General features: G+C 41.5%; 1 protein-coding gene and 1 long non-coding RNA gene across 4 annotated transcripts in view; one reads left to right on the forward strand and one right to left on the reverse strand.

Annotated features, from left to right (window-relative positions):
• LOC309607735 overlaps nt 1–19275 on the reverse strand; it is a 39694-nt gene extending 20419 nt beyond the window's left edge. The window contains exon 1 of the long non-coding RNA XR_014232517.1: nt 181–19275. This is a non-coding gene — a long non-coding RNA (uncharacterized lncRNA). The remainder of the gene's footprint in view (nt 1–180) is intronic.
• The window catches only part of ATXN1 (ataxin 1), a 432099-nt gene that overhangs the window by 275856 nt on the left and 130928 nt on the right, over nt 1–25315 (forward strand). The window lies entirely within an intron of this gene.

The following is a 25315-nucleotide window of genomic DNA, read 5'->3' on the forward strand; positions in this document are numbered from 1 at the left end:
TATCGCGGCCTCTCTTGTTGCGGAGCACAGGCTCCAGACGCGCAGGCTCAGCAATTGTGGCTCACAGGCCTAGTCGCTCCGTGGCATGTGGGATCTTCCCAGACCAGGGCTCGAACCCGTGTCCCCTGCATTGGCAGGCAGACTCTCAACCACTGCGCCACCAGGGAAGCCCCAAATGGCCTCATTTTGACTATTGATGGGCAACCTATTCAGTTTGGCTGCTGAGTCCTTTTCATACAGTACTAGTTGTTTTTTGATAGTTGTCTTGCTTTCTAACATGACAGTATGTTCCAGGCTCATCTTGTACATTTCCTGCCTCACACCTGGGATCAGCTTTTTTCCAAGGAAACCTGTTTCCTGTTAGCAAGCAATGGTATTTGGAGACCACAGTCTGGGCTCAGGGGTGCTCATTATGACTGGGTTTGTCATTGTTTCTCAGCCTTTTCAGTGGGCACAGCCAGAGCTAGGAAATTAATCAATTTCTCTCTATATATATATCTATAAATTTATACATAGGGTATGTGTGTGTATGTGTATATATATATATTGTTAAGGTGAAATACATCATGAGTTTATACTGGTGTGTACCACAAAACTCTTCTTGATTTCATTCATCTTACACCAGTATTTCCTTATTTTTCAAGCTGAAAATAGCAGTTCTCAATCACACCAACACAACTTACTCATTTACTTTACCCCACACTACACTCACCATAATTTCTGAATAAAAATGCCAGTGATACTCCGACAGTATGCTTACTAAAAGCTTCTCACTTTTTTTGTTTAGTTTTGTTTTGGTTTTCAGTCCATTGGGCTAGGGATATACAGTTACATTACAATGTGTTGGGATCACTTGGAATAGTTCCTCTCCGTATGCCAGTAACTGGATATACATTTAAGTTCATTTATTTTATTTTATTTGAAGTTTTTAGAAGAGGCTTTTAGAAAATTATTTTTGTTCAATAATTATGTAAAAATTTTTATAAATATTTCTAAAATTGAACCTATAAAACAAGTGAAGTTTTGAAGTCTGTCTTTCCTCTCTGTCCCATCTATTTTCTGCTTTCTCTGTACATAATCATTTTAATGCCTAGCCTTTGTTTTTCAATATAAGTAATTAAATTATTTAGGTAGGTTTTTATTTTTTGCTATAATGGATATATTTATATTCCTTAATATAATACCCTTAATGCCCCCCTTTGAAGGTGTTGCTCCTACTATGAGCAATATTGAAATTCCATATTATTCAGCCATTAAAATGAAGGAAATCTTGCCATTTGTGCCAATGTAGATGGCCCTCGAGGGAATTATGCTAAGTGAAATAAGCCAGAGAAGGACAGATACTGTATGATCTCATGTAATATGTAGAATCTTAAAAACAAACAAACAAAAAACCAAACTCTTAGAAAAAGAGATCAGATTTATGGTTACCAGAGGTGGGAGCTAGCAGGTGGGGGAATTGGATGAAGATGGTCAAAACTTACAAACTTCCATTTATAAGACTGAAGTAAATCCTGGGGATGTAATAGACAATATGATGACTATAGTTAACACTGCTGTGTGGTATACCTGAAAGTTAAGAGGGTAGGTCCCAAGAGTTCTCATCACAAGGAAAAGAGCTATTTTTCTTTTTTCTTTTTTCTTTTTTTTTTTTGGTACCTATATGACATGATGGATGTTAACTAAACCTATTGTGGTACTCATTTCCCAGTATATGGAAGTCAGGTCATTATGCCGAACACCCTAAACTTACACTGTGCTATGTGTTGACTATATCTCAGTAAGCTGGGAAAAAATATTGAAATTCCAGGTAACCCTTTCTTCCTGTTCCCTCTTCTCCCCATAATTTGATTGAGTGTAATATCCTTTTACTCCCACTCAGATGCACATTAGTGAGTTTACTCTTTTCTCTAGTATTCTCCCCTGCCTTTTTTTTTTATCATTGTACACAGACCTTATCAGGGCCTAAAAAGAACACATCAGGCTTCCCTGGTGGCACAGTGGTTGAGAATCCGCCTGCCAATGCAGGGGACATGGGTTTGAGCCCTGGTCTGGGAAGATCCCATATGCCATGGAGCAACTAAGCCCGTGCACCACAACTACTGAGCCTGCGCTCTAGAGCCTGCGAGCCACAACTACTGAATCCCACGCGCCTAGAGCCCGTGCTCTGCAACAAGAGAAGCCACCCAATGAGAAGCCCGTGCACCGCAACGAAGAGTAGCCCCCGCTCGCCGCAACTAGAGAAAGCCTGTGTTCAGCAACGAACACCCTACACAGCCCAAAAAAAATAAAATTAAAAAAAAAAAAGAACACATCAATAAGCACTCCCACCTCTGACTTTGTTTCCTACTCTCTAGTCCCCATTTGTTCTGTCCCAGCCTTAAGGCCTCCCTCCTCTGTCCTCCTACCCCAGGATCTTTGTACCTTCCATTCCTTCAACCTGAAATGCTCTTCCCTAAATCACCACATTGCTTTCTTCTTTGCTTTCCGCAGGCTTTTGCTCAAACATCACTGTCTCTATCAGGCCTTTCTTGACAAACTTTTAAAAATGGCAATCTAGACCACTGTCCTAACCCCCTTTTCTGCTGTGTTTTTTCCACTTAACATTTATCACCATTTAGTAGAAAATATCTCATTTTGAAACTTTTTGCTTATCTCCACGAGACCCAATAATGATTTTTTGTTGTTGTTCTTTCCCAGAGTCTAGTATGGTGCCTGACAGGTAGCTGCTCAATAAATATCGACTCAGTTAAGAGAGTGTCAATAATAATAAAGGACTAGCATTTATTGAACAGCTAATATATGTCAGGCACTGTGCTGAGTGGTTTACATTTATTAGTCCCCCAAGTATGTTATTACTCACCTTTTGCAGGTGAGAAAATTGAACCCCAGAGAAAGTAAGTAACGTACGTTAGATGTCATAGCTGAGTGGAGGGGCCAGAACATCAGCTCTGACAGTCTGTCTTCAGAGCCTGCATCCTTGTCCACGATGCTCTAATGGCTCTGTTAAGAATGGCATTTCTCAGCAGCTCCAGTTTGGACTTTGCCCCCTGCCGGTCCACACTCCCATCTCCTGCTGGGGTTGTCAGTGACTTCCATGTCATTGGATCTTCTTGTGAGTTTTTAAAATAATAGTTCTCCTCTTACTTGATATCTCAACTGCTTTGCCAGTGCGGCTCACGCCCTCCTTTCTAAAACACCTTCTTCCCTTGGCTTCTTTAACACCATTCTTTTCTGATTTCCATCCTGCCTTTCTGGTCCTTCCTCCTCAATGCAGTTTTCAGGTGTCCCTCCTCTACCTGCTCTCTCTCTACCCCTAAGTGTTGGTGTCCCTCACAACTTAGTCCCTAGTAACACTCCACTTCTCAAGTTAAGTTTTTCCCCTAGATGATCTCATCCCAACCCACAGCTTCTTGATGGCCCCAAGACTCCCACATTTATAGCTCCAGGCCAGATTTCTCCTCTAATCTTGGACCTGTACATCCAGCTGCCTGCTCAGCAGCACCACTTGGAAATCACAAAGGCACACCCTAGTATGTTCAAAGCCAAGGTTATAAGCCTCTCCATCCCACCAAACCTCATCTTCCTCCAGCGTGCCCCGTCCCAGTTATTGGCATCTTCTACTTTCCCAAGACAGATGTGGCTAAAAGCCGTCCTTGAGGTACTTCTCTCTCTCTCTTCCTCTACATCTGTCACCAAGTCCTACTGATCCCATCTCTTGAATCCACCCACTTCTCTCCATTTCCACTGCCACCATGCTAGTCCCCTCATCTCTCTCTAGGAGCCCCAATTTCCTGGCCTTCTTATACCACTTTCAACTGTTCCCCATCATCCTATACTTTTCTCTGAGAGCTGTTTTCACATACAAGCATATGTATTTGTGTAATTATGTCGTTAATGTGTTTTCTCCCCAAATAGAATGTAATCTCTCCAAGAGTAGGGACAACTCCTGTTTTCCTCATTCAGTCCTTAGTTCCTAGTAGCATAGTGCCTGGCATATAGGAGACACTGCGTTAAGTATTTGATTTGTTGAATGAAAAAATAACTGAGATGTATCACGTGTTAGGCTGAGATCAAGGAAGAAGAAAGAATGTTCAGAAGCAGATAGAAAATTACGCTGTGCGGTATAGCATCATAATGAATGGTTATTGATAACACTGACTGAGTCATCAAAGAAAGGTTAAAATTTATTATTCTTTATTTTAAAAGGCAGCTTACCTAGATGTAGCACTATGAAAGAAACAGATCTTAGAAAAATTTCCATTTGCTAAGTAAATTTTTAGAAAATGAAGAGCAATTAAGTTAATTTATGTGCGTTCTTCATTTCCCAATAATGCAGATAAATGTTTACATCTAACTGTGAGCACACTTATAATGCCTTCTCACTTATTTCTGCCAATGGAGGCTGAGGGGGCATAGATCATTGAAATTACAGTGACTAAGGAAAGGGATTTATTGATTTACATGCCATCTCTTTTACTTGATCACAGAAGAATTGCCAGAGAGGCTAAAAAATGGGCAACAGGAAAAAGGAGAAACAGTAAGAATCTTGGATAGTCCTCCACCGGATAATTAAGATTTAACTGGGTCTGTTTTGATGTGTGCACATGTTTCTGTACACGGCAAAGGATGAACCCACAAATATTATAAATGCCAATTTTTGAAGGCTGTTGGAAAATGCAACCCATAGCATATGGTATCAGATTAATTTGGGGTTTCACTTGTCTCCGTCTGATTTGGGCACATTGAATTATGAGATAATAGTTTGGCATCCGTGTTTGCAGTGCTTTTTGTAAGCTTCTCAATTTCACAAAAATTCTCTGAGGTCAAAGGATGTGTGGTGACCCTTTAGCAGATGAGGAAATAGAGGCATAGAGCTAATTACCGGCTTGCCTGAGCTTTGGAAATAACTCATCAGTAGAGCCAGTGAGACCTAGGTCTGTGGACTGTGGCTGAAGCATCACCATTTCTGCCTTTACTTTGAGTGTTTTCTTGCCTGCTTTCTCTTGCATGCTGTTGAATGCAACCTGTTTCATTCTGCTGCCCATCACCATTAAGAGGGAGGAAGGAATTTAAAACAGGATGGATTGATTGTCTTTGACAGTAAGGAGCTGTACAGCTGAATTCCATCAAGACATAAATGTGCCTGTAGCCCCAATGGTATTAAAGCTTTCCAGTGATGTTTTATCACGGCTTCACCTGGGCTCCAGGTGGCAAGGAGATGCTTAACCTGGAAAAACCTCTCTGTTTGTAGTGGCAGATTGCTGTTTTCTGCCCACCTCCAGAATCTCCTAAGAATGTTTGGCTTTTCTTTTCTTAAAGCCAACCATAAAATTTAATTTAAGGTTGAATAGTTGTTTCTCCTGTAGCCCATGTGAAATTTGGGGTATCAGCTAACTGTTTTAAAGTTGCCAGTAAAGAAGTATTCCAAAGGTGTGGACCACCAGTTACTTCTCGGCAGAGCTGTTGAACTAAGGACTAATAGCAGTAGGTACTGTACTCAGCTGCCACATCTGAAGTACAAAAGAGTCTACAATTGATTCCATAAAGTATGTCTATAAGATACTGCTTCCTATTTAGGTGGTTACTTTAAAAATATTTGTAGACATTGCCAAGGTTTCTCCAAACCTTCACCCAGTTCCTAAGTCTGATACACAAGGGAAAATCATCTGGTTCAGAACCCGTCATGTATTTGTTGCACTGATGCTGTAGATAAATGCTACGTGGGAAAGGCCTTCTTTGCACTTCTTCACAGGAGAATATTATTGCTATATATTCTCTCTGAACGGAAAGGTGAGGACTGAGCTCTGTGGTGCCTCAGAAAATATCAAAAGAGTTTTAAAATATTGTTTTGAGGACTCAGAATACATAGAGACTCAGAATGTTTGAATGCCAGCCCAGATGTTGGCAGACTTTGTCGTGAGTAAAATGTGTACTCAGTGACTAGGTTCAAGCCCTTGGTCGTTTATAAGCAAACCTCTCTACTTTTTCTAAATCATTGCAAAAAAAAAAAAAGTAAGTTAAGCAAATTTTGTGGTGGTGCTTATGCATGCACAGACATGCATGAGGCCTCTGCATCTTCCAAACTTGGAAAGCATATTTTAACAGCACAAGTACATCTCTGCGTTTGATCTACATCGGAGCCTCTTTTTTCCTCTTCCTCACATGCTTTTTAATTATATAGTTTAAATGTTTTAGCTATTAAATCTGTTTGGTCTTCAAACTGTAAACATCACAAACAGCTAATAAGCTTTAGGAAAGAAAAGGAAATTGACATTTAGTATAGAGGTTCCACAAAGCCAATGAAAGGCTATGCAAATGAGCTAGAACAGACAGATTTGCATATCCTTGTCGGTTTCATGATGATATTCTCAGCATGAGCCTGGCAGACTCGCCTTTTTACCTCTTGGGATGATGCATGTACTAGTGGCAGAGCGCCCTGCAGGGTCAATTTAACAAATGTAACATTGCGATTTTCCATGAGGTTTCTCAGGATCACTGAGCAAAATGCGGCAATAAGTGGTGACAGAGAAAATCGATTTGTGAAGTAAATGCTTTTGGCGGACGGGGGTAGGGAGGGATATTCTATCCGTCTTTAATGTTGCCAGGGTAGGGTGAACAAGTTTGGGTATTGGTGCCATCAGCATTTTGAAATAAATATATACCCACCAATTCCTCTGCTCTCTTGATAGCCCTACACGCCTACCACCAAAACTTTTGCCCAGAGACTGGACAAATTTTGCAAGCCTCCTTTGGCTGCATCAACACCAGAAAAGCAGGCTGAGGAATCTCCCTGTGCCACCAGCCTGTTAGAATAATAGATAGTAGTAGCGTAATGGCGGAGTTTGTATATTTATTTAATTAAATGTATGTATTGCCAGACATTGATACCTGGAAGCATAATTACATGGTGACCAAGAAGGAGTTGATATTGTCAAGATCGGGATTTGAATTCAGCTCTGGCATCCCTTCCTACCTTGGCTTCTCACACATATGTGAGAGAGAGCTGTGAGCATTAAATGAGAGAGAGAAGGCAAATTGTTACCCTGCCTGGCTCATAGTAAATGCCTAATAGATAGTATCGTTATTTTGAAATGCTTTCCAAATTATAGTCAAGTTTTCCTTTGTAACAAAATTTTTTAAAAAATCAAGGTAGCTTTCTGAAGAAAAAGGAAATGAAATTCACCCCTGAAACGGACTTGAAGGATTTTAGAGGGTCTTTTCCAAGTTGTTATAAAACACCTCCGAAGTAAATTTGCCCATTTCTGCCCACACCAATCCTATAACATTCCAGGAATAAAATCTGCACTTGAGTTTAAAAATAAAACGGTGGAACAAACTGAATTAGAAGTCCTTGGCAGACATCCCCCCCCAGCAGAATGTTCTCTCAATTGGTGGTATCGCAATAAAAAAGAAGATGTATATTTTTTAATCTGCCTTTCTTCCTCTTCTCTTCAGCCAGTCGTATTTCTTTATCTTAAAAACCCAGTATGCTTGGATTTGACCTCACCCCTCCCTCTGATAACTACACTCCCACCCCCACCCCAGATAAACCACATGCACACGGACTTTCCTTCCCAAGAAAGCATGGAGCAGAGACGTTCTCTGATACCGTATATGTGCATATTGGACGGTGCCGAGCAAGGTCAGAGAAACATGAGAGGGCTCTGCTGTCCTCAGTTGCAAAGACTGCCAAGAAAGAAAGAAAGAAAAAAAATCTCAAATGTATTCACATCTCTCCCGCCTCTTTTTTGTTCTGTAAATATTCAAACCCTTTTTAGAGAGGCTTTTGATAATGTGTTATCCCAGCCAACGCCATGAACCTTGGATGTACTGAGTACTCCCAAATCCCATCGGAATGACTCAGTAAAGAGAGTCAGATAAAGTGCGGTTGGCAGGATTGGGTAGAGAATCTTGTTACTATACACACACACACACACACACACACACACACTCTCTCTCTCTCTCTCTCTCTCTCTCTCTCTCTCTCTCTCTCTCTCTCTCTCACCCACCCCTATCATCACCATAGAAATTATGTAAAAACTAGACATCCTCCTCTCCCTCACGCAGGCAGTTGCATCTTTCCCAAAAATGGAAGGGGAAAAAGCTTTCTTTGGCTGAGCCATATGCAAAAAATTATGGAACATCTGTGTAAGTAACAACATACAACAAGACAAATTATTGATGGTAAAAGGCAGAGCCCTTGTTTCAAAAACATGTCTGGAGATAGTGTGTATATACAGAACCTTGCTTTGTGCTAATTACGCATAATAACTGTCAGCTTTGGGGACCGCAGGCTGTGCTCTTTAATAACTCGTGGCCTCTGCAGGGTGTGCCTTTTCTTTTTCTTCTCTTTTTTGTCCTATCTTCCTTCCCTCCTTTATTCTTTTTGGTTCTTGTTGAACGAACTGCATAGCTTTATTTCAGTAGCCGTGATCTGGAAAACTAAATCAGAAACGTGGGTGCTTTGGTGACTCACATGTTGAAATGTACTAGTGGACAGATGCCCCCCGCCCATGACCCCTGATCTGACCATTTCCGTCCAATGGTAGTCCGAGGAGTGCGGGAACGGGGGTCCGAGCAACTCATCAATGGGGGTGGGGTCTGAGCAACTGACTGATCAGTCAGTTTCAGGAATTCTTTTCCTTTCAACATTTAACTCTATTTTTGTGGCGGGTGTTGAGACTGAGAACGATGTCATTCCAGGCGAATTCGGTTGCTTTACTTATTCGGAGACTCATTGTGATTTTGCCTGAGTGGCAAGCCTTTCAGGCACGTGTACTTAAAAACGTGATGGGGTAGTGCCAATGAGAAATTTGGGGAGTCTCCAGTCAATAAAGAAAAAGGAGTTTGGAAGAACAGGGGGATGTCTCTTTATGGGCAAGAGGTAGTAGAGCAGAATATGGGTTTCATAGGAAGAGAGACAGCTCTAACGTGCTGCTCCTCTCCTCAGAAACCCCTAAGCTCCCAGCACATAGCAAAGAGGGAACAAGGGCAGTGACTGGTGGCCAGGGTGACCTCTGCCAGCCTCCCCAGCCCTTCCCCCCTCTGCTCGCCGTCAGTAGCCCCCATTCCGGACCCCCATCATAATTCCAGCATTCCCTGCACGTTCACCTCCAGGTTCCCCTCCTTCTGACCCAGCCCATCAGAGTCCTCCCCAGGCTTCAGGACCCAGCTCACACCCCGTCTCCTCCACAAACCCTTCCAACTGCAAAGCCAGTTAGTCTGTCCATTTTGGGGGCTCCTAGATCCCTCTATTATTTCTACTCCTTCGCTATTTATAATGCTTAGCACAGCCTGCCTGATCGTGTAGTTTGCTGCGTAGCTGTTTTAGCAGAAAAAGCAGCCCAGAATGCTGGTTAGACGTGCAGGCGCTGGCACGAGCCCGCCTGGGTTCAGATCCCCCCTCTACTAGGCCATCTATTTTAGCGCTGTAACTGGGATATGTACTTAACCTCTCTATCTAGTTTCCTCATTTGCAAACGTGGCTTACTAATAGCTCCCTCACAAGGGCGTAGTGAGGGTTGAGTGCATGTACAGCTCTTACAGTACTGCGTCAGCACTTAAATACTGGTAGTAGTAGCCCCGATCGGCCAGTAAACAGAGACCACATTTTGTTCACGCTCTGAGCTCTCACAACCGGACTTTACGTGTAGAAAAGACCCAATCCATACACATCAAGTCAGTTCAGGTGCATCTAGCCACGTACTTGAGTCAGCTAAATCATTCAGAGTGCAGCAAACCCTGCGTCCCACAGACCCATCCCTCCGGTCACTGAAAATCTGTGAGGAATCAAGAGTATTTCAAAACAACCTCAGAGCCCTGTGGAAAACCTCTCCAATCATCTTTAGGCGTCTGCTTTCTCTTTTGGGTGCAGACACTCAGCAGAGCCCGATTATAAGGCATGCATATGTATGCAGCATTATTTTGCAGAAGCTGAGGGAAAGAATGGGCGTTTGTCCTGCCTGAATGTTTCCCCCCCCAGTTTCTAGGGCTCAGTGCTCTGAACACTGAAGGGCACTTTGAAAATGGAGCCCTTGAAGTTCTTCTCAAGCTTTGGATGCATTTACAACAAATCAGGTGGATACAAGTATGAAAAAAATCAGAAATGAGAACCACCCATCCTTAGAGTCTTTAATAACATTGTGTGAGCGTATGTTTATGAATTTGTGTGTGTGCATGTGTGTGTGTTTAACCTTCATGCAAAGAACGAGACGGTATCTCCACTTGGAACCAGCCAACCCTGTATAAGGTTCGTCTCCGTGGTTCCCATCTCAGCTCCACCCCCCAGGAGGCATGTTGTCTGGAGACATTTTTGGTCGTCACAACTTGGGGAGGTGCTACCAACATCTAGTGAGTAGAGACCAGGGATGTTGTCCAGTACCCATAATGCACAGGACAACCCCCCACACAGTGGAATAATCCGGCACAAAATATATCCACAGCACTGAGGTTGAGAAGCCTGGTTTACTTTTTTTGTTTTTTGGCTGCGTGGCTAGTGGAATCTTAGCTCCCAGATCAGGGGTTGAACTCTGGCCCTGGCAGCAAAAGCGCTGAGTCCACCAAGGAATTCCCAAGAAACCTGGTTTACCTTAACCTCAAAAGAACAATAAGAATTCCTGGTGAGGAATGTCTATGACATCTGCCCAGGAGAGAGCCATGGACCTCATGGAATGCCACATGGGGCTCCACCTTTGGACCCAGACTGTGCACTTCCACAAAAACCCCTCCTGCTCTACCTCCCCAGGAAATCCAGTCCACGAGGACAGGCTTTATGGGGAGAGAAGAGCTTGTTCTGACTTTGTCCTTTGCTGGCAGATTATTTCTGGTCCCTTCATCTCAATCCTGCCTTTTTTTTTTTTTTTTTCTTTTTCTAAAATATTTACTTATTTATTTATTTTATTTGGCTGTGCTGGGTCTTAGTTGCGGCACGCAGGATCTTCGTTGTGGCATGCAGGATTTTTTTTTGGCGTGCGCAGGCTTCTCTCTACTTGCAGCATGCAAGTGGGCTAGTTGCAGCATGTGGGCTCCAGACTGCATGTGCTTGGTAGTTAAGACACGTGGACTTAGTTGCCCCATGGCATGTGGGATCTTAGTTCCCCGACCAGGGATCGAACCCATGTCCCCTGCTTTGCAAGGCAGATTCTTAACCACTGGACTGACAGGGAAGTCCCTCGATCCTGCCTTGTATTTGAGTTTTTACTTGCAGTTTCTTAGTTTTGTTGTTCCGTGAGAGGAGATACGTGTAGAAGATGGAGAAGGGTTAAAGAAGCAGGAGGGTGCTGGGTGGGTGGAGGGAGAGGGAATCGCGTGCACAAGAGAGAGATGTACACATGGAGACTCACTTAGTTTAATGGTCCTGGAGTTTTCAGCTAGAGGTTTTGCTGCCAATGTCTCTGCATCCTTCACACACACACACACACCCCCACCCCACCACCACATACAGGCCAGGTGGCTCCTGCTTACATACATGGCTTGGCGCTTTTACTCTTTGGCTAAGACCATTTCACACATGAACAACACAACCTCCTCCCAGAGATTTGTCATCCATCTGCTTGCAGAAGGGCTGTCTGTTTCCCTCTGAAAATTGGTCCAATCAACATTTTCCTTTGGCCAGAGTAGCTTCCCAGCAGCTCCTCCATAAGGTCCGTAATTGCAATTTCTCATTCTCATTTGCCTGGCTGGCTTCACCCTTCTGTCCTCTCTCTGTGTCTCCCCGCCCATCCCGCACTCTCAGCCCTCTCCTTTCCCGTTAAGAAGCCCTGTCAGAATGAATGACAGAATCAGCTTCCTTCCCCCTAAGCGGCTCATTACTCATAACTTTCAAGCCATGTTGCCTTCTGTCCTTCCAAGGTTTGTAGATTCCCCTCCACACACATGATCCCCCTTCCAGAGTGAAGTACTGGATGCATGCCTTGCCTCACACTCTTTCCAAGCTATGCCACTGTAGCAGGACTGTGGGCAAATATGCCACTGAGTCTTTGCTTGTGATCTGCTCCAGCCTGTCTTTTTCCATATGCTTATAGCAGACCATGGTTAATATCAGTCTGTGAGCATCTTGAGGCTAGCCCTGAAGTCTGACTCCAGTGTCAGTGTGCTGAAACGGTGCACACCCCTCATTCTGGAACACAGGGTCAGCTCGCACGGGCAAACTTGGTATGGGACGTGGACCACTGACTCCGCTGTTGCAGCCACATTTGTGGTTGAGTTAGGGAGCGTCTGATGGGCACAGGAGAGACCTTCTCCCAAATGATTTCTCATTCCTAAATTTTGAAAAAGCGAATAGCACACGTAGTGAGGGCTATCGCGAGACCCAAAAAGTAAATCTAATAATAAACTCTTCGGTGTTTACAAGATAAATGTCGAAGCAGAAGCCTTAGGGAGTCAGATTATTAGGGAAAGCTGAAATCTGCTGTTTCGAAGGAAAAGGGAAAAGTCTGAAGGTTGATTAAGAAGGTAGGGAAAATCTGCAGAATCCAGGGGGTGAGAATGATGCTTTTCTGTGACCTATAACTAGACTTTTTGTTGCAGTAAAATATATTCAGAGCATTTCTAGACAGTAAGTTGAGTAATCACTCTTAAAATGCAGCTGTACAAAAAGGCATCTTAAACTAATACACTTGAGCAAGGAATGCAAGTGCCTGATGGGTCACTTTGGGTAAACAGCTTGGCACAGTGAAATGAAGTGGGGTCCCCGTTTTCCCAAATGTGAAGTTTGTGAGTTCAGAGAGGTCCTGAGACAGCACCTGTAGATATTTGTTTTTGCTCTGCTCCATGGAACCCTGAAGTCAAACATATCTGTATGCTTTAAAATATGAAAGAATTAAGGAGATCTAGTAGTTGGTAGCATTTTAGAGGGAAGAAAAGGCAATAGCTAGAGTATTGCTCTGCTTTTGGTTGATTACTTTTATACGTAGTGGGCACATTGTGAAATAGTCTGCAAAGGCACCAGAAACAGCCATTCATAGAAGAGCCCAGGTGCACAATGCAGCAGAGAGCCCCCAGCCCAGACCCAACACCATCAGATGGTTCTGGAAGGTCCTCAGAAGAGATACAGCACCAGGGATAGGGTTGCTTCCAGCTCGACCAGAGCTGCTCTGAATCTTCCCGAAGGTTCTGAATGGCTCCTAAAGCGACATGGAACCACCCACACTCCCGTGGCCCCTAGAACACTTCCCTCCTCTTGACTCCTAACCCCGTCGGAGATCCCAGACGATCCTCTCTATCAAAGCCACACCCAGCAAGATCTTCCAGAGGCTTCCTTAAACATCCCTCTAACCACCATTCTAAGTGGGGAGGGAGGTAATGACAGCAAGGAGAATTCTGGTTTATTCTTCATGAAATGACCACTTTCTCAGGAGGCATGAGCTAATGTGTGCTTGTGCCTGGAACGCGGGGCAGACCCTGGAAGTTACCCAACTTGATACCTGCTGTTAAATAGCCAGGGTTTGCCGATACAGCCCCTGCAGGTCGTAGAGGGGGATGCAGTCAATAGTCAGGCTCCCAGCAGGGTTCAGAAGTCACCTTCCTGCCACTGTGATTTTCCAGACGAGCCGTGTGGATAGTTCCAAATCATGGAATGATGGCGTGTGCGGCCCACTCCTACACACTTGCACACACATGTGTGTATGCCTCTTTCCTGCCTTCATTTGAACCCATACCTCTGCTTTGGCTTCTAGGAGCAATTATATTGTAGCAACAATTACAAAAGGAACTGAAGGTCAGAACCCCTGAGTTCCAGGCTGGTCTCACCACTGGCTTTCAGGACTGTTGATCATACGTGAACAGGTAATAGATCAGAGGCAGCACTCCAATCCTCAGACTTGTGGATTAGCAAGTGAAATATTATTCAGAGATTGATGTGTGATTATGATCAACTCACACATGTTGATTTGATACATTTATATATTGCAGTATGATTGCCACTATAGTGCTAGCTAACACTTCTGTCTCATCACATAATTGTCATTTCTTCTTCATGGTGAGAACAGTTAAGACAGGCAGAGAGTAGAATGGTGGTTACCAGGGGCTTGATGAGGGTGGAATTGGGGAGATGTCGTTTAAGATACAAACCTGCAACTAGAAGATGAATAAGTCCTCAAGACCTAGTGCACAGCACAGTGATTATATAGTCAACAGTACTCTGTTATAAACTTCAAAAATGCTAAGGCAATAATTTTTTAATCACTTCACTGAAAATGAAGTATTTTTCAGTAGGAAACCTTTAACATTCCTAGTTTCCCTCTGCCTTAGAAAAATATGAAAAAACAAAAATAAGATCTCATTGGCCAAGGTTAAAAAATGGAGAGCTCAGGGATAAATACAAGTGAAAGAAGCATCTCTACCCCAACCCCTGCTGTTGCCGTGTGTTCATTTCCGGTAGCATGTGCCCACCTGAGGAGGCTTTCTTGGAAGGACAAGATTCACAACCGGCTCTCTACAATGAGAAGTAAAGGTGTGCCTGGTTGAGTGAATTCCATTTCTGATTTGCTTGGCGACGGGCAGGACCTCTTACTATTGCTGCTGCTCATTTTTTATAATTTACATAAATCCAAATATTTTACTCTTTGAAAGCTTAATTAAATTTTATTAAGTAACTTTTTAACATTGAAGTGTAGTTGATTTGCAGTATTATGTTAGTTTCAGGTGTACAGCATAGTGATTCATTAGGGTTTTTTGCAGATTATATTTCATTATAAGTTATTACAGGATGTTGGGTATAATTCCCTGTGCTGTGTAGTAAATCCTTGCTGCTTATCTATTTATAGTAGTTTTTATCTGTTAATCCCATACTCCTAATTTATCTCTCCCCCACTCCCTTTCCCCTTTGGTAACCAGAAGTTTGTTTTCTGTATCTGTGAGTCTGTTTCTGTTTTGCATATAGATTCGTTTGCATTATTTTTTAGATTTCCACAATACAAGCGACGTCATATAGTATTTGTCTTTCTCTGTCTGACTTACTTCACCAAGCATAATATTCTCCAGGTCCATCCACCTTGCTGCAAATGGCAATATTTCATTCTTTTTTTATTGTTGCCCCTCAATTTGTTAGGGAGATTTCACTGTAGAATTAGGAATAGGATTCACTGACGTAGAATTGCCAGGTGGAGGGACTCAAAACCCCTCTCTGCTAAGTCTCCCTCCAAGAAGGGGGGATCTTTTCAAGTCAAAGAGTAAGAACCTCAGCAAACAAGGTTATAGGTGTCTCGGAGCTTCCATTCATTGAAGGCAAAAGTTTTGAAGGTGTCAGAAGGGGAGGGAGAACAGGAGCTATGGTGACACCAGTGGGTGGAGGAGAGGGGTGTGATCTGGACTTTGCTTGTTCCCACTTACTATGCACGGCCCCCTCCAGCTCACCCACGCTGTGAGCTCACGGAAGCCCCTCTGTTGGCAGAAACATTCGCTCAGCGCGTTGCCAAAGGACTGTGCGTCTGATACGTCTTGATGCAGAGTCTCCCTGCCTCCCGTCTCCAACTGTGTGGCCTCTCTAAGGAGAATCCTTGCTAGGAGCTGAGACAGCTCTGCTCCAACTTGGAACGAGTAGGAATATGGCTCCACCGTTCTTTCTTGCACACAGAGGCAAAAAGCAAACCCCCGTGTCCTTCAGAAGTTGAATAGCCTATGTAAACACTGTCTTTGCAACAGGCGCTAAGATTCAAATATTAGAAGAAATAAATGTACAATAGCCATGAAGTGGGCTTAAAAGTCAATCTTGGCTAAACTTCGTGTTCTCTCTGTTTATTTCCATAGAAAATCATGAGTTTGGGACTTAATTGTGGTTGGTTTGCATTTGTCCTAGTGTGGTTGTCCTGATCGCTGCCTTGGTATGCAGGAATGTGTGTGTATGTGTGCACACTCAACGCCCGTCCCCGGCACACGTATGAAGCTTTGCGTTGTGTCTGCCCTGGCCTTCCCCTCGGGCCTGCATATAACCTTATAAAGTAGGAGGCAGCCCAGTGTTTAACTCTGTAGCTTTTCACGTTCAAAATATTTTTGAAAAGTGCCCATTCAGAAGAAAAGGAAAGACTCCAACCCTCACAAGTCTGAAGATTTATACATTACTTTCCATCCTCTGATCTCAGAGCTGTACTAATCCATTCTTTAAACATTACTTATTTTAGTCATTGTTTCTCCAAGGAGAGGTGGGCAAAAGTAACTGTTAGTGCAATAACTGATTTTGCTTCTTTTCTTTTTTCTTCTGTGTCCTTGCCACTGTTAAAGTGACACCACTGACTGCTCTGTGGGGGCCGTGTGCTGTGTTCGTTTTCGTGTGAATAATCGCACCCTTAGATGCATGTGGACTTCTGTTCTCTCACTGTATTAGATAAAAACCTTTAAAACAGGAAGGCCTGAAACACCGGTTGGTAAACAGCTCATGCTACCCTGGCAACTTGAGTTGCATGAACCTAATACAAAACTGTCCCCTCTCCTAATGTGCTTCTACTGAATTCCAACTGGGAACCTTATGGTTTCCTGTGCAAGTCAAAAAGAGGACCGCTGATACCCAGCCAGAGCGTTTTTTATGCCACAAGCCCGTAAATGTGCGTATATCACATGTAAATCAGGGTCACACAGGGTGACAATCCGCTCTGCGGCTAATGAGAAATTATGCAAAATTAGATGGATTATGTACACATTTTCAGTTTTTGTCTCTTCACAGTTGAAATCTTTAATTAAAATACGCAGAAGAGAGGCGTAGTCTGTAACTGTTAGATATTACATGCTCTGGTTGTAAGGTAATAGCCTTCCAAGTTATTTTTATGGCTCATTCTATCCAGTGGCAGCTTAGAAAGTCATCTTTCAGCTTCCCAAAAGGAATGTCTGTTTTCTCACTCTCTAATAATGCCTTCAGGTCTGAGAGTAAGGACTTGCACACTGAATACAAATTAGGCAATGTCAGGGTACTACGAAATGTGGATTGTTTGGGACTGAGTTTTATCCACTTGGGGCAGAGTAACAAGACCATTTATGGGTGGCCACCTCCATGCACGCTGTGTAGACATGCTCAGAACACCAGCGTTAACTCTAAGACTGTCTTCCTAATACTCTAGGTGGTCTAATAGCTGAGCTGTTGTTAAATAAAACCATGCAGGTCTTTCAAATCATGCCCCGTTCATCCTCCACCTCTTAAGTGATGCAGACAATAAATGCATTTTAATATTTATTTAGAAAGTTGGCATCCTGGAACTGTTTCACAAGATAGCTCATTTGTTTGAAGGTCCCCAGGGACAGTGGCAGTTATACCACCATTATCTCTAGCCACCTTCACACCACAGAAACAAAATGCAGCGTAGAACACTCCAACTCAACGTTTATGGAGAACCTTGATGCGGTTGTAATTTTCACTTGATTCAAGTTACTTAGTGAGGATTTACATAATTTGCATTAATGTGTGACTTTCTATCATTTTAAGAGTGCATTTATGTTCCAACAGAGTATTTGCGGGCTCTATCCTCAGAGGCAGTCATGTGGTTGTGTGTACGTGCGTGTGTGTTGTATAAAAAGTTACTGTCCCCCCCCAAGCCGTCCTCCGTCCTTGCATCTCTCTGCAGCAGAATAAATCTGCTCTGATCATGGCCAAGTAGGCCAAAGAATGAGGGCTCACCCTTTAGGAGCTCGGTAGATATGAGCATGAGCAGTTACTGGTCTGTCACCATCCCCACACACGTCCGCTGCCCTCCGCTGGGGTAGAAGAGTGGACTTTGCCCAACGCTGGCAGACGGCCACGAGATTCCTTCGGATGTGTCACCGGCTTTTTCCCTCCCAGCCTAACCTTGCTTGCCCCTAGCACCTCAACCCCTAGCAGCCTTGGAAATCTGCTCACCACACACGTCCAGCTGTGCTTCCTTCGTATACCTTTCTCCTCAAGGCTCCCCTTGCACCCTTGGTTGTCATATTTGCTGATTTCTCCAAAGAATGAGGTCCACCTTGGACCTCACTCCTCTGAGAATGGCACCCCTGAGGCCCAGGTCCTCTCCCATGCACACCACTACACCCCACCGTGAAGGAGAGTATCCCTTTTTATTGCAAGTCATTTGGACGTTTTGATTCATTCATTCTAAATATTATTTTTAAAAATTCTAGTGGTGATCATTTTGTAATGTGTAAAAATATTGAATCACTATGTTGTACACCTGAAGCTAATACAAGTCAATTATACTTCAATGAAAAAGATAAAAATTTATAAAATATACTTATAAAAATTGGATTATTACTGGGCAAGTGAGCAGATAGTAATGGAATGATCATAAGAATAGGCTTGGTTATTAATTACAGAGATAATGACTACAATAGATAACATTTATTGATCATTTCTTTTTTTTAACATCTTTATTGGAGTATAATTGCTTTACAATGGTGTGTTAGTTTCTGTTTTATAACAAAGTGAATCAGCTATACATATACATATATCCCCATATCTCCTCCCTCTTTCGTCTCCCTCCCACCCTCCCTATCCCACCCCTCTAGGTGGTCACAAAGCACTGAGCTGATCTCCCTGTGCTATGCGGCTGCTTCCCACTAGCTATTTTACATTTGGTAGTATATGGAAGTCCATTCCACTCTCTCACTTCGTCCCAGCTTACCCTTCCCCCTCCCTGTGTCCTCAAGTCCATTCTCTACATCTGCGTCTTTATTCCCGTCCTGCCCCTAGGTTCTTCATAACCTTTTTTTTTTTTTTTAGATTCATATATATGTATTAGCATACGGTATTTATTTTTCTCTTTCTGACTTACTTCACTCTCTATGACAGACTCTAGGTCCATCCACCTCACTACAAATAACTCAATTTTGTTTCTTTTTATGGCTGAGTAATATTCCACTGTATATATGTGCCACATCTTCTTTATCCATTCATCTGTCAGTGGGCACTTAGGTTGCTTCCATGTCCTGGCTATTGTAAATAGAGCTGCAATGAACACTGTGGTACATGACTCTTTTTGAATTATGGTTTTCTCAGGGTATATGCCCAGTAGTGGGATTGCTGGGTAGTATGGTAGTTCTATTTTCAGTTTTTTAAGGAACCTCCATCCTGTTCTCCATAGTGGCTGTATCAATTTACATTCCCACCAACAGTACAAGAGGGTTCCCTTTTCTCCACACCCTCTCCAGCATTTATTGTTTGTAGATTTTTTGATGATGGCCATTCTGACTGGTGTGAGGTGATACCTCATTGTAGGTTTTTTTTTTTATGTTTTTATTGGAGTATAATTGCTTTACAGTGGTGTGTTAGTTTCTGCTTTATAACAAAGTGAATCAGTTATACATATATGTATATCCCCGTATCTCTTCCCTCTTGCATCTCCCTCCCTCCCTCCCTCCCTGCTCCCTATCCCACCCTTCTAACTGGTCACAAAGCACCGAGCTGATCTCCCTGTGCTATGTGACTGCTTCCCACTAGCTATCTATTTTACATTTGGTACTGTATATATGTCCATATATACACTACCACTCTCTCACTTTGTCCCAGCTTACCCTTCCCCCTTCCCCGTGTCCTCAAGTCCATTCTCTAGTAGGTCTGCATCTTTATTCCCATCCTGCCCCTACGTTCTTCATGGCCATTTTTTTTTCTTAGATTCCGTATATATGTGTTAGCATACGGTATTTGTTTTTCTCTTTCTGACTTACTTCACTCTCTATGACAGACTCTAGGTCCATCCACCTCACTACAAATAACTCAATTTCATTTCTTTTTATGGCTGAGTAATATTTCATTGTATATATTGCCACATCTTCTTAGCAGAAGACCTAAATAGACATTTCTCCAAAGAAGATATACAGATTGCCAACAAACACATGGAAGAATGCTCAACATCATTAATCATTAGAGAAATGCAAATCAAAACTACAATGCGATATCATCTCACACCGGTCAGAATGGCCATCATCAAAAAATCTACAAACAGTAAATGCTGGAGAGGGTGTGGAGAAAAGGGAACCCTCATACACTGTTGGTGGGAATGTAAATTGATACAGCCACTACGGAGAACAGTATGGAGGTTCCTTAAAAAACTAAAAATAGAACTGCCATATGACCCAGCAATCCCACTACTGAGCATATACCCTGAGAAAACCATAATTCAAAAAGAGTCATGTACCACAGTGTTCATTGCAGTTCTATTTACAATAGCCAGGACACGGAAGCAACCTGAGTGTCCTCATTGTAGTTTTGATTTGCGTTTCTGTAATGATTAGTGCTGTTGAGCATCCTTTCATGTGTTTGTTGGCAATCTGTATATCTTCTTTGGAGAAATGTCTATTTAGGTCTTCTGCCCATTTTTGGATTGGGTTGTTTGTTTTTTTTGATATTGAGCTGCATGAACTGCTTGTAAATTTTGGAGATTAATCCTTTGTTAGTTGCTTCATTTGCAAATATTTTCTCCCATTCGGAGGGTCGTCTTTTCATCTTGTTTATGGTTTCCTTTGCTGTGCAAAGGCTTTTAAGTTTCATTAGGTCCCACTTGTTTATTTTTGTTCTTATTTCCATTTCTCTAGGAGGTGGGTCAAGAAGGATCTTGCTGTGATTTATGTCATAGAGTGTTTTGCCTATGTTTTCCTCTAGGAGTTTTATAGTGTCTGGCCTTACATTTAGGTCTTTAATCCATTTTGAGTTTATTTTTGTATATGGTGTTAGGGAGTCTTCTAATTTCATTCTTTTACATGTAGCTGTCCAGTTTTCCCAGCATCACTTATTGAAGAGGCTGTCTTTTCTCCATTGTATATTCTTGCCTCCTTTATCAAATATAAGGTGACCATATGTGTGTGGATTTCTCTCTGGACTTTCTATCCTGTTCCATTGATCTATATTTCTGTTTTTGTGCCAGTACCAGACTGTCTTGATTACTGTAGCTTTGTAGTATAGTCTGAAGTCAGGGAGCCTGATTCCTCCAGCTCCGTTTTTCTTTCTCAAGATGGCTTTGGCTGTTCTGGGTCTTTTGTGTTTCCATACAAAGTGTGAAATTTTTTGTTCTAGTTCTGTGAAAAATGCCAGTGGTAGTTTGATAAGGATTGCATTGAATCTGTAGATTGCTTTGGGTAGTATTGTCATTTTCACAATGTTGATTCTTCCAATCCAAGAATATGGTATATCTCTCCATCTATTTGTATCATCTTTAATTTCTTCCATCAGTGTCTTATAGTTTTCTGCATACAGGTCTTTTGTCTCCTTAGGTAGGTTTATTCCTAGGTATTTTATTCTTTTTGTTGCAATGGTAAATGGGAGTGTTTCCCATTAATTTCTCTTTCAGAGTTGTCATCATTAGTGTATAGGAATGCAAGAGATTTCTGTGCATTAATTTTGTATGCTGCTACTTTACCACATTCATTGATTAGCTCTAGTAGTCTTCTGGTAGAGTCTTTAGGATTCTCTATGTATAGTATCATGTCATCTGCAAACAGTGACAGCTTTACTTCTTCTTTCCTGATTTGGATTCCTTTTATTTCTTTTTCTTCTCTGATTGCTGTGGCTAAAACTTCCAAAATTATGTTGAATAATAGTGGTAAGAGTGGACATCCTTGTCTTGTTCCTGATCTTAGAGGAAATGGTTTCAGTTTTTCACCATTGAGAACAGTGTTGGCTGTGGGTTGTCATATATGGCCTTATTGATCATTTCTTATGTGCCAGGCACTGTGCTAAAATATCTACGAGCATCAGCTCATCAGAAGCTCATGACAGCTGTAAGGTACATGTACTCTTATCCTCATTCAGTAGAAAAGGACATGGAGGCTTAGGGTGGGTAGTAAATGGAGGAGCTAGTTCAGGAAGGCTAACTAGGGAAGCCTCTGTGGACATATCAAGGGTAAAGTCCCAGGCTGGGGACAAACTTGGGGTTCGCACATAGATGATGTGTGGTACATTCCATCCCCTGAAACATCTTGAAATAGGAAAGCATTGACTAAATTCCAGACCGTGACTGATGTCCACATCAGATACATAAGGAACAAACAGAAATTTGTAGCATCATTTCCACTAAGTTGTTAACACCTACAATTTTTAGAGTTTGGAGGATTACATAGTCAAACTATCCCAGTCTCATGAGTGATTCATGCTTCTGTTTCTTCTTTGATTTGACATATACCATGCTCTGTATTGTAGTGGATTTCTGCACTTGCTACTTTATTCCAAAGACTAAGCATTTCTGGAAGTACTCTGCTGGGGGTGGTTGAGGGGGGAGTTCATGTGTCAACAGAGAGACGTACCACTTAGTACGACCCCCCCCCATTTCCATTTTTGTACAACTACAAGAACTTTTCACAGGGAACCAGGGATTCAAAGATTAGAGGATGAAAATAATAGCACAGGGAAAAGTGTCTACTTTGACAATGACAATAATTTGAGAAAGTGTACCTTCTACATAAAAACAGTTCAACAAAGAATTATTCATTAATTTTTCCATTTAATGAACATTTTAAGCACCTGTTATGTGCCAAATATCTTTTGGACAGTGTTCACTTCTCAATCTTTTGCTGTATTAGAGTAATTGGACACACACTCCCATTAATCATCCTAGCTCACTGCTCCTTCTCATCCGTTATTCATTCATTCATTCACACAGTTTTTAACCTCAAGAGCCCTGAGGTTAAAGATGGAATTAATATGGTGGGCTTCTGAGAAGTTGACTTTTAAACCAAGTCTTTAAAGGAAGAATTATATTCTAAACTGGAGAATCATATTCTAAACATGGAAGTCCCATGTTGCTCCAATTTGTCTCTTCTTGATAAAAAGGTAAAACTTAGAAATCCCACACCAGTTGCTGTCAGTCATCCCATGCTAGACTTACGTAGTCCTGCCCTCCTATAATAGTCTGTAAATTGTCAAGAAGTACACATTTATATAAGTTATTGTTACTGAATATAATTTGACTTGAATTGATCATCATTGCTGGTGTAATTTTCAATAACATTGTATAGAGTTTGATAAGTATATGTTCAGTAGAACAATATAATTTGGCTCAGGTCTCAATGTACAGAGTACTATTGCATGGAATGGCAATATCCTTAAAATATGAGATGTTGATAATTTATGATTAGCCTTCTTAGGGACAGAGTCATGGATTTGTTCTTTGAACCCAAATGGCATCAATTGTTTGGTAGCTAGATATAGTATTCATAAAGCGAAAAGCAGGATGGGCCATTAAAAAAAGGTGTAATTCCCTCTATTTGTTAAAGGAGGCATATAATCAAATGCTTTCTATTCTGATTTCCCTTAAGAACTATGGCTTAGAAATTATTGTTGGTGTTTGCCTTGCCTTCATGACAAAAAACTTCCAAAAATCCCAGCAGATGTTATCTATGAAACAAACTGGGGATGGGGCCACTAATATTAGTAAAAATTCAGTCAAGATGGGATGGACCTTTTCCTTTTAACAGACAACCTTTTTTTTTTTTTTAAGTGTATTCTAGAGAATTAACAATTTGGGACGTGTGAAAGGAACACTAAATGTTCAAAAAGATTAAAATATCGGTGGGGTAGTTGCCTGTTGGACCCTAGGATTTATGTCATCATGTATTTCTTTGTTCACTAATGCATTCATTTATTCATTCAATAAATGCTTACTAAAAACCTATACTATACATTGTGCTAAGCCGTATTCTACTGAGTATACAATGATAAATGAAATAGGGTTTCTGCTTTCCAGAAACTAAAGGTCTATGAGAGGGATTCAGCTATGTCCATGACATAATAAAAGGAGAAAGAGGTAGGAACTAAGAAATAAATACATTGGAAATGGGATGGGATTCAGAGAGGGGTCTGAGGTATTGTATGTAGAGTAATTATTTTAAAATTTATGGTGTGCAAGGTAAGTTGGAGATTTGTTTAGAAAACATCTCTTTATTAAATAGAAGTTTATACATTGAGGAGAAGAATAATTATAGTTGACATTTATGGAATACTTAATATGTACCAGGCATTATATTAAGTGCTTTTCGTGAACTGTCTCATTAAATCTCCACAACAACCCTCTAAGGTAGGCATTACTCTTTCTTATATTTTACAGATTGCTCTATTGTATACTCCATGGTTATAGCAAAAGCTTTGTCTGTATTAAAAAGCCATAGGGGTAGAGGGTACAAAGGAAAGTAGATGTGTAATGCAGTGTTAATTATTGGGCCAGTAAAATCTCTCTAATTTAGGTTTTGGGGGAGAAAGTCATTTTACATTAATTTGATGTAAATGATGGGATCCTTCTAAGAAAATAAGTTGTGTTACTTCAGGTACTCCCAGACACATACATTATTGACTAAAGTTTTTTCTCAATTCATAAACACTGCTTTACAGAAACGAGATAATGACCATTTGTTATCAGCACACTAAATGCAAAAATGGATGCTCAAGAAAGCCTGATATTTTTTTCCCACGAATAAATTAAACATTTACCTACAATCCTATTTACATTATTGACTTAGGTACTGATTCTATTTCCCCTCACTGGGCATAATTCTCCTCACTCATTTGAAGGGAGGAAAAAAACAATTTAAAATGTCCTCACCTTATTTTTCCTGCCTTGAGATAATTCTTGCTTCCGGAAGAGATGGGGAGGGGTGCTCTCAGAGCCCCATTATGTTCCATACTTGAAGCAGGAAGGCTCTAGATAACAGCAGGACAGTATTTATTTTGGCTATAACTAAGGCTTTTTTTTTTTCCCATTAATAAAAATGTTACTTTAGTGGTTACCAGTGGGGAGAGGGAAGTGGGGAGGGGTAAGAGAGGGGAGAGGGGTTAAGAGGTACCAACTAGTAGTATAAAATAAATAAGCTACAAGGATATATTGTAAAGCACAGGGAATATAGCCAATATTTTATAATAACTATAAATGGAGTATAACCTTTAAAAATTGTGACTCTCTATATTGTACACCTGAAACTTACATAATATTGTAAATCAACTATACCTCAATTAAAAAATACATAAAATTAAAAAAATTAAAAACATAAGCAAAAATAAAAGCAGTAAGCTGGGGATAAAAAAAAAAAAAAAAAGTGATTTAACTGTACCTTGACTTCATCAAACAGGCAAAGGGTAAATTAAAGTTGTCACATGTGGTGTCCTGGGTCGTCCCCAAGGCTGGAGTAGTGGGCACAACTCACTCATGGATGCTTTTCTCAGCTGCTTCTGCTTTTGCTTCCTACCGAACTCTACTTCCCACCTGCCTGGGGAAAACTAGGACTTAGATGTTGAAATAACTCCTCTGGAACCTACAGTTGTACAATAAAAATATTTGTGCAAAAGAGATATATAATACACTTGAATTGTCACTTAGTGAATTTTATTTCTTTGCATAATGAAAGGTAAATGTTAAAGAAACCCCCCTGCCTG

Source organism: Balaenoptera borealis (genome assembly GCF_965194805.1).
Source record: "Balaenoptera borealis genome assembly, chromosome: 12".
Lineage (NCBI taxonomy): Eukaryota > Metazoa > Chordata > Mammalia > Artiodactyla > Balaenopteridae > Balaenoptera > Balaenoptera borealis.